This window comes from Drosophila santomea, unplaced genomic scaffold (genome assembly GCF_016746245.2).
Source record: "Drosophila santomea strain STO CAGO 1482 unplaced genomic scaffold, Prin_Dsan_1.1 Segkk101_quiver_pilon_scaf, whole genome shotgun sequence".
NCBI lineage: Eukaryota > Metazoa > Arthropoda > Insecta > Diptera > Drosophilidae > Drosophila > Drosophila santomea.
The window spans coordinates 88,121-95,635 of NW_025318933.1; the positions used below are offsets into that span (position 1 = coordinate 88,121).

A 7,515-nucleotide genomic window follows, 5' to 3' on the forward strand; every position below is an offset into this window, starting at 1 on the left:
GATTTTTGCGTTATGATCGTCAATATAAGCTGTCCATCTGTTTATCTTCGGGTTTGGATTCCGATCGGACACCGCGAATGTCAAAGACTGATGATCAGGGTATCTGAGAACTACATCTTTGGAAGCCAAGACAACGCCAACAATGACCTTAGCTCATACAGATTTTTCGGTTGTGGGTATTCCTTTATGGCTTTTACGTTATCTGGGTCGGTTTTTGCACCCCCATTGGTAACAATAAATCCCAGATACTCAACACTATGCATAAACAAGTGCGTTGTTTCGTTGGACACCTTCATGTTGGCATCACACAGGCTTTTTAAAACCCAATCTATGTGCCAAACACGGTTTTCAGGAAAAATAATAACGTCATCTACGTAAACATAGCATGATTTGCCAATTTTTTCTCGTAAGACAACGTCGATCGCTTTTTGGAAGTTGCTTCTCGCGTTCTTCAAACCGAACGGTAATCGACAAAACTCATTCCGCCGTTTACCGAGAAAGATGTCTTCTCGCGGTCATGCTCGGCCAAGTATACCTGGTGAGAGACGGACTCTAACGTTGTAAAGTATTTGGCTTTTCCTAAAGTTGCCAGTATCATGGGAATGTTTGGCATTGGGTACTTGTCAGCAATGGTTTTTTCGTTAAGTTTCCTAACGTCTATGAAACGCTTGTTCTTATTCCCCAGATCATCATGGCCTTTTTTGTCCACAACCCATTTTGGGTGTATAATGTGTATAATGCACTTATAAAGGTGAGCAATAAACTGGACTACGTTTCTCCTGGTAGCCCCACATATTGGCCTGCAGACCCAAAAAAGATCCCAGATCTAATTGATTTCGCGGTGACAAAAAACATCCCACGCAATCTAGTAAGCGCCATAGCACTACCGGATCTCTCATCTGACCACTCGCCTTTGTTGATAAGCCTTCTTCAAAGCCCAGAAATTGCGGACCACCCCCACAGGCTGACGTCGCACAACACTAACTGGATGAAATACAGAAAGTAACTAACTCCCCAACTAAATATCGAAGCGGACATCGACTGCTCCACCGCCGCACTGGAAGAGGTACTCGTCACAGCAGCCAGGATCTCAACCCCTAAACGGAAGGATGGGGAATTTAAGAAGTTCAAAACCAACCGGCAAATTGAACAGCTGGTTCTGGAAAAGAGGCGTCTGCGACGAGCTTGGCAAACCAGCAGATCGCCATGCTCAAAGCAAAGACTTACTGAAGCCACCCGCAATCTTAGCCGGGCCCTGAAGCAAGAAGCTGAAAATGAACAACTTAAATATATTGGAAAACTCTCGCCAACTAGTACAAAGCATCCATTGTGGAGGGCTCACCCAAATCTAAGCTCTCCAATTCAAACCGTCACCCCTATAAGGAATTCTTCAGGGTGCTGGGCCCGCAGCGACAAAGATAGAGCCGAATCATTTGCCTTACATCTCAGAGGCGTCTTCCAGCCGAACCCCGCAGCAGATGATTATGTTCCTCCGCAAATCCACCTCGAAACTGAATCCACGCCAACTACATTTCAGCCGAACGAGATCACAAAAGTCATCAGGGAGCTAAAACCAAAAAAGGCTCCAGGCGGTGACCTAATAACTACAAAAATGATAATGGAACTTCCGTACTGTGCAATTAAGGTCATCTGTAAACTCTTCAATGGAATCATAAGTCTCGGCTATTATCCAAGGAAATGGAAAAAATCAATTATTATAATGATACCGAAGCCTGGAAAAGATCACACGATTCCGTAATCTTACAGACCAATAAGTTTATTATCATGCCTGTCCAAATTATTCGAAAAATGCCTTCTAACGCGCATAATACCATATATGGGAGCCCACAACATTATCCCAGCCCATCAATTCGGCTTCAGAGAAAAACACGGAACAATAGAGCAAGTAAACAGAATAACATCAGAAATTCGCACAGCCTTCGAACATAGGGAATATTGCAGCGCGATATTTCTCGACGTATCTCAAGCATTCGACCGCGTCTGGCTCAAAGGTCTCATGCATAAAATTAAAACACACTTGCCCGGGTACACTCATAAACTTCTTGAATCCTACCTCTACAATAGAGCCTTCGCAGTAAGATGTAACACAACAATTTCCGACAGCTACACTATCGAAGCTGGGGTCCCACAAGGTAGCGCACTTGGGCCAACTTTATTCGTCCTTTACACAGCAGATATTCCCACGAGCGACCGACTAACAACATCCACCTTCGCCGACGACACTGCGATCCTTAGCCGCTCCAGATGCCCAGTCCGTGCAACAACCCAACTCGCCAACCACCTCGTGGTAGTCGAGAAGTGGCTATCTGACTGGCGTATTAAAATAAACGAACAAAAGTGTAAACACATAACGTTTACCCTCAACAGACAAACTTGCCCTCCGCTCTGTATGAATAGCACGCAGATCCCCCAAGCTAATGAAGTAACGTATCTGGGCATCCACCTCGATAGACGTCTAACATGGCGCAGACATATCAAATCCAAGAATCTGCACCTAAAACTGAAAGCCAGCAGCCTCCACTGGATTATAAACTCACGATCGCCCTTGTGTCTGGACTACAAGGTCCTGCTCTACAACTCCACTCTTAAGCCAATCTGGACGTATGGCTCCCAGCTGGGGGAACGCGAGCAGAACCAACATAGACATCATACAGCGAGCCCAATCAAAGATCCTGCGAACTATCACTGGGGCACCATGGTATATTCGTAACCAAAACATCCACAGGGACCTCGGCATTCTCGCAGTAAAAGATGAAATAGACAAGCAAAAAGCGTCCTACAATGAAAAACTCTCTGTCCACCCAAATCCTCTAGCAAGGGTCTTGACTCGGGTCTCCAGCCGAACCCGCCTACAACGATCAGACCTTCCAACCCAGCCATAACTTGTCAGGGCCACTGTCTCAGTCTACATGACTCCTAGTTAGGTTATAGTATAAGATTTGATACACTTATTGTTAGTCTCGTAAATGAGAAGATTCAAAATAAAAGCAAAGCATTTAAAAAAAAAAAAAAAAAACCCATATTGGGTTGTTGTACGGCGACCTTGAAGTTCTAATAATGCCTTTCTACAATAAATCTGCGATTTTTTGCTTAACAAACTCAGACACACCCATGGGATGCGGGTATAATTTAGGGTATACCGGCTTATCATCGCTTGTGCGAATTGTGGCAAAAACAGAAGTGTTTAATGGCAGTGCCTCGTTTGAGGCTGAAAATGCCTTGGTTCTGTTTGTGATCATGTTTTGAAATTAAACTTTTACAGATTTCGGTACGGCGATGTCATTTACGTTAGTAAAATTTACATTATTGCAATTGTGATGCTGCAGCTTTTCAGAAACAGTTAAATAATTTATTGTAACTTTCTTTTATGGCCCCGACCTTGGCATTTGTAGGTTGACTGATTCCGAAGGATGACGGTTGCCTATGTTCTGTCATAGTGGAGCCAAACTCAATAGGCTCAGGTCACTGACTACGGTAGTTGTTATTGTTATGGGCAGGATTATTCTGTTGGGGCCTATTTTGTTTTTTATAGAAATGAGCCCCTGTGGCTCCTGTGAGCGGTTTTGATTTCTTTGCGGCTCCTGGGTGAGTGCCATATACTCCAAAGCCTTTGCATATGTGGCAGCAAAAGTAGTGCGTTCTATGATAGCTTCGGAATCCCTAGCTAAAGCAAAAGCCGAGGGCGATTCCTTTGGCTGCGCAGGCAAGACTATGGCCCTCAAGGGCTTCCTAAGACCAGCAATAAACGCATATAGGGCATATTCTCTAACCTCATTATTAAATAGAATAGCACTGTCCAGTTCGTTTGTCATAACGATCTTATTCGTTTGTAACGTTAATCGTTTTTCTACGTCGTCGTAGTACTGCATTAGGCTAAATTCTCCGTGCCTAACTGTTACAAGTCCGTGCCGAAGGTCGCACAGCGACGTTTTATCCGCGTAAGTGCAGTCTAATCTAGCAATAATGGCATCGAAATTCAAGATTGTGTTATGGGCAACTAATAGCCCTCTTGCCGATCCCCTGATTTTGTTTCTGATAATATGGTTTGAAAATTTCATATGCGTCTACGGCTGACTGTCGCCACGACACATAGAAGATGATCTCCTGTAAAATCTGCAATGGATTTTACAATGTCCAGCTTGACTTCACATCGAATATTTTGGACTACGGCTATTTTGTAAGTTTCCACTTGTGGTGCTTCCACGCACAAGCTTTGCATCTGCTGCTTCATCTCATTTAACTGTGATTGGAATGCCAGTGCTAGTCTAGCTTCTTGCTGGGCTAAGGCCTGGCTAACGGTTCAGATATAATTGCTTGTAACTGGGCAGCGTATATGTCTGTAGTGTTATCTGTCGTTGTAGGACGAAAGCCTTGTGTTTCTAAATCCCATCCGTTGTCACTATCGTATTCGACTTTGACATTTCTATATTCACTTTCCCAACTCATTGACCATTGATTGGCACTACATAAACTTATTTTTGACGAGCACATTGATCGAGACAACGAAATTACGTTGCGCGAGAAATAGAATGAAAGTTGACAAGGTTTCACACAAATAAAAAATAAATCTGGTTGATTTTTAAGAAATTTTTGAGCCGTAGAAAATTTGTTTTTTCAAAACATGCAAAGAAGAATAAATTATAAAAGGAATGCACTATTTTTTTTTTCACTGTTTATTTATTATATTACTCCAAGGTGAATTTACTTGAGTTAGATTTTCTTGCAAAATAACTCTCCAGGTTATGCCGTTGTCACCTCACTGCGCTTTTCCCGCGATGAATTACTTCTTTCTTATCATCCGATTGCGGTGAGGTGCAGCGGCGTTAGCGGCTGTCCGTGATTCCTTGCAGTGCAACTGCAACTTGGTTGTAGTAAAGTCTTCTTAGGATGATTACGTTTGGGAGTTACTTTCCTCCCTAATCACTGGCCTTGTGGCTCAGTAATTATACCAATGATAGACACAATTATTAGCAATGTTTTATTGTCGAACGTAAGCTTTCGTATCTTGAACAGGACTGAAGTACAAAACAAGAGAGAACGCTATAGTCGAGTTCCCCGACTATCTGATACCCGTTACTCAGCTATTGGAAGTGCAAAGGAGAATCTTCAGCACTGACAGTTTTTGGCGGTTTGTGGGCGTTAGATTGGGCGTGGCAAAAAGTTTTTTTGCAAATCGATAGAAATTTACAAGACCAATACAAAAATGAAAAAATATCAAAACATTTTTCAAAAGTGTGGGCGTGGCAGCTTTGGGCGGTTTGTGGGCGTTAGAGTGGGCGTGGCAACATGAATCGACAAACCTGCGCTGCTTATATGTCTCTGGAGTCTGTATGCCTAATCTCAATTTTCTAGCTTTTGTAGTTCCTGAGATCTCGACGTTCATACGGACGGACAGACGGACATGGCCAGATATGGTCGGCCTGTTACATACTTTTCAACGAATCTAGTATACCCTCTTACTCTACGAGTAACGCGCGTACTCGTCGTCACTGTTATGGGCATTTAGTCTCTTCAATATGTCTTCACGATTTCCCGACGTTGAGAGTCCTGCATCTCTGCATTTATGTTGCAGGTCTTTCTTGCTGACGTAATCCTTCTTTGGAGGAATGTTCGTTGCTTCGTTTCTTTGCTTTTTTTATACGGTAATTTTTCGCACGATTTCACTTATTGCGCACTATCTTATCCCACTTCTGAGAATGTCACATACACACCAAGAAATTTGGTTTGCGATGCATAAGTGTGTAAGCTTTCAGTTTGGCCAGGAATGGAAGAATCGAAACGCTATGGTATTAGGTATACTTTAATTAATTAATCAAATAAGGGATAATACACGGAGTAAGGTAAGAATAAGTTTTCATTGATGTTAACGTTTTTGCCGCTTGTTGCAATCACGTCCGCTTCTATCATTGGTTCTCTCTCATGGCATTCCATTATTATATCCGTTACTCGTAGAGTGATGGACGGACAGACGGACGGACAGACAGACGGACAGACGGACAGACGGACATGGCCAGATCGACTCGGCTTTTGATCCTGATCAAGAATATATATACCTTATATGGTCGGAAACGCTTCCTTCTGCCTGTTACATACTTTTCAACGAATCTAGTATACCCTTTTACTCTACGAGTAACGTGTATAATAACCGGGGTCCCAACATAAAGGTTCTCCGGCAAACTTTTTATTGGAAGTCGGCAAAAAACATCTTACTTGGAGCAACCGCCAGCCTCGCCGCTTTGGAATTCATTCATATTGGGAGAACTTACCCGCCCGCCAGGCATTACGGAGTAAGATCCAAATCCACAATCCTCCGGGAACGATCCCGATATCGCCGGTGTGTCCGTTCCAAGCCTACTATTTACTGAGCGCGGGAGGGCCATGTTCATTGGAGCCGCAATTTCCTTCGACAGTCGTCGATTGCTAGTCCTGGGGCTAACATTTAAAACTAAATTAGGTTTATTTATATTAATTCTTTGTTCAACTTACCTCGATCTTGGTTAATCAATCCGGAGTCAAACGCGAGCCCGAATTGTCGTCGTCGTGGAACATTGCCGCTAAATTTGGGTGGCGAGAATTTAGTTAGTCCGTCAGGGAAATATAACACATACTCACGTTTGATTCGCACATCCCTTCTTGTCCCTTGGAGCTCCTCAGGATTAGGTATGTAAACGTCCGTTTTAGAAACCGTCTTTAAAAGCACCGCCAATTGAGGGCAATTTTAGGCGCTGTCTTAAAGGCTTTCTAGACTTGTCGCTTTTACCGTTTCATAAGCAGTTGACGAAAAAGGTTGATTACAGCCTAATGAGGTTTTGATAAGGAAATTTGTATGCTATGAGCATTAGTATAATTATGTTTATGTTTATTATAAAATGAGAGCTTACCAGAATGTTTGAGTGAGTGTTCACTGTAAGGGAGATGGAGCCGTCGTAGTCGTCTGGAGCGACGCTGACGTATCGATAATGGGTGATGTCCGGTAAATCCTCCGGGCATCCTAGGTTGGGTGGGTGCGCACGACAGCAAAACTTAAAGGTTTCGTCATTTTTTCGAATTCAATGCATTTGTTTACCTTTTTCTGTTTGTTTACGTATTAGGGATCGTAGATGTGTAGAGTTGTGAGACGTCGATAGTTATCGATATGGATGTTGCGAGCTGTGTGGTAAGAGGAATTGCCCCAAATAAGAGATTCAAGCAGTTCGTAACATAATGACACCCAATATAAAACAAAAGAAATTGTCGAGACGACGGCGTCTGGCTTCCAGGCTTGATTGCAATTGCGGAATGGGGTGACAGGCAGGACAGGCGGCTTTGCAGCAATAAAAGCTGAAAATTTGCTGCTGGATCCAGATTTAGCCATCCTTTGGCAGCAACCAAAATTTATCCAGTTTACCACTGTAATCATAACATACAAGCACATTGTAGCACTCTGTTGCAAAGTGTGCATAAACAGTGCAGCCCAAGTACGCGTAATACGAGCATCCACTTGAAGGCTAACAT

General features: G+C 43.1%; 1 long non-coding RNA gene across 1 annotated transcript; it reads right to left on the bottom strand.

Annotated features, from left to right (window-relative positions):
• Window positions 1–6,396: 6,396 nt before the first annotated feature.
• On the bottom strand, window positions 6,397–7,005 carry LOC120457495. The gene is made up of 4 exons (XR_005616979.1): window positions 6,903–7,005; window positions 6,634–6,819; window positions 6,508–6,575; window positions 6,397–6,453 (listed from the first exon to the last, which is right to left on the bottom strand). It is a non-coding gene; the product is annotated as an uncharacterized LOC120457495 (long non-coding RNA).
• Between the last annotated feature and the right edge of the window lie 510 nt (window positions 7,006–7,515).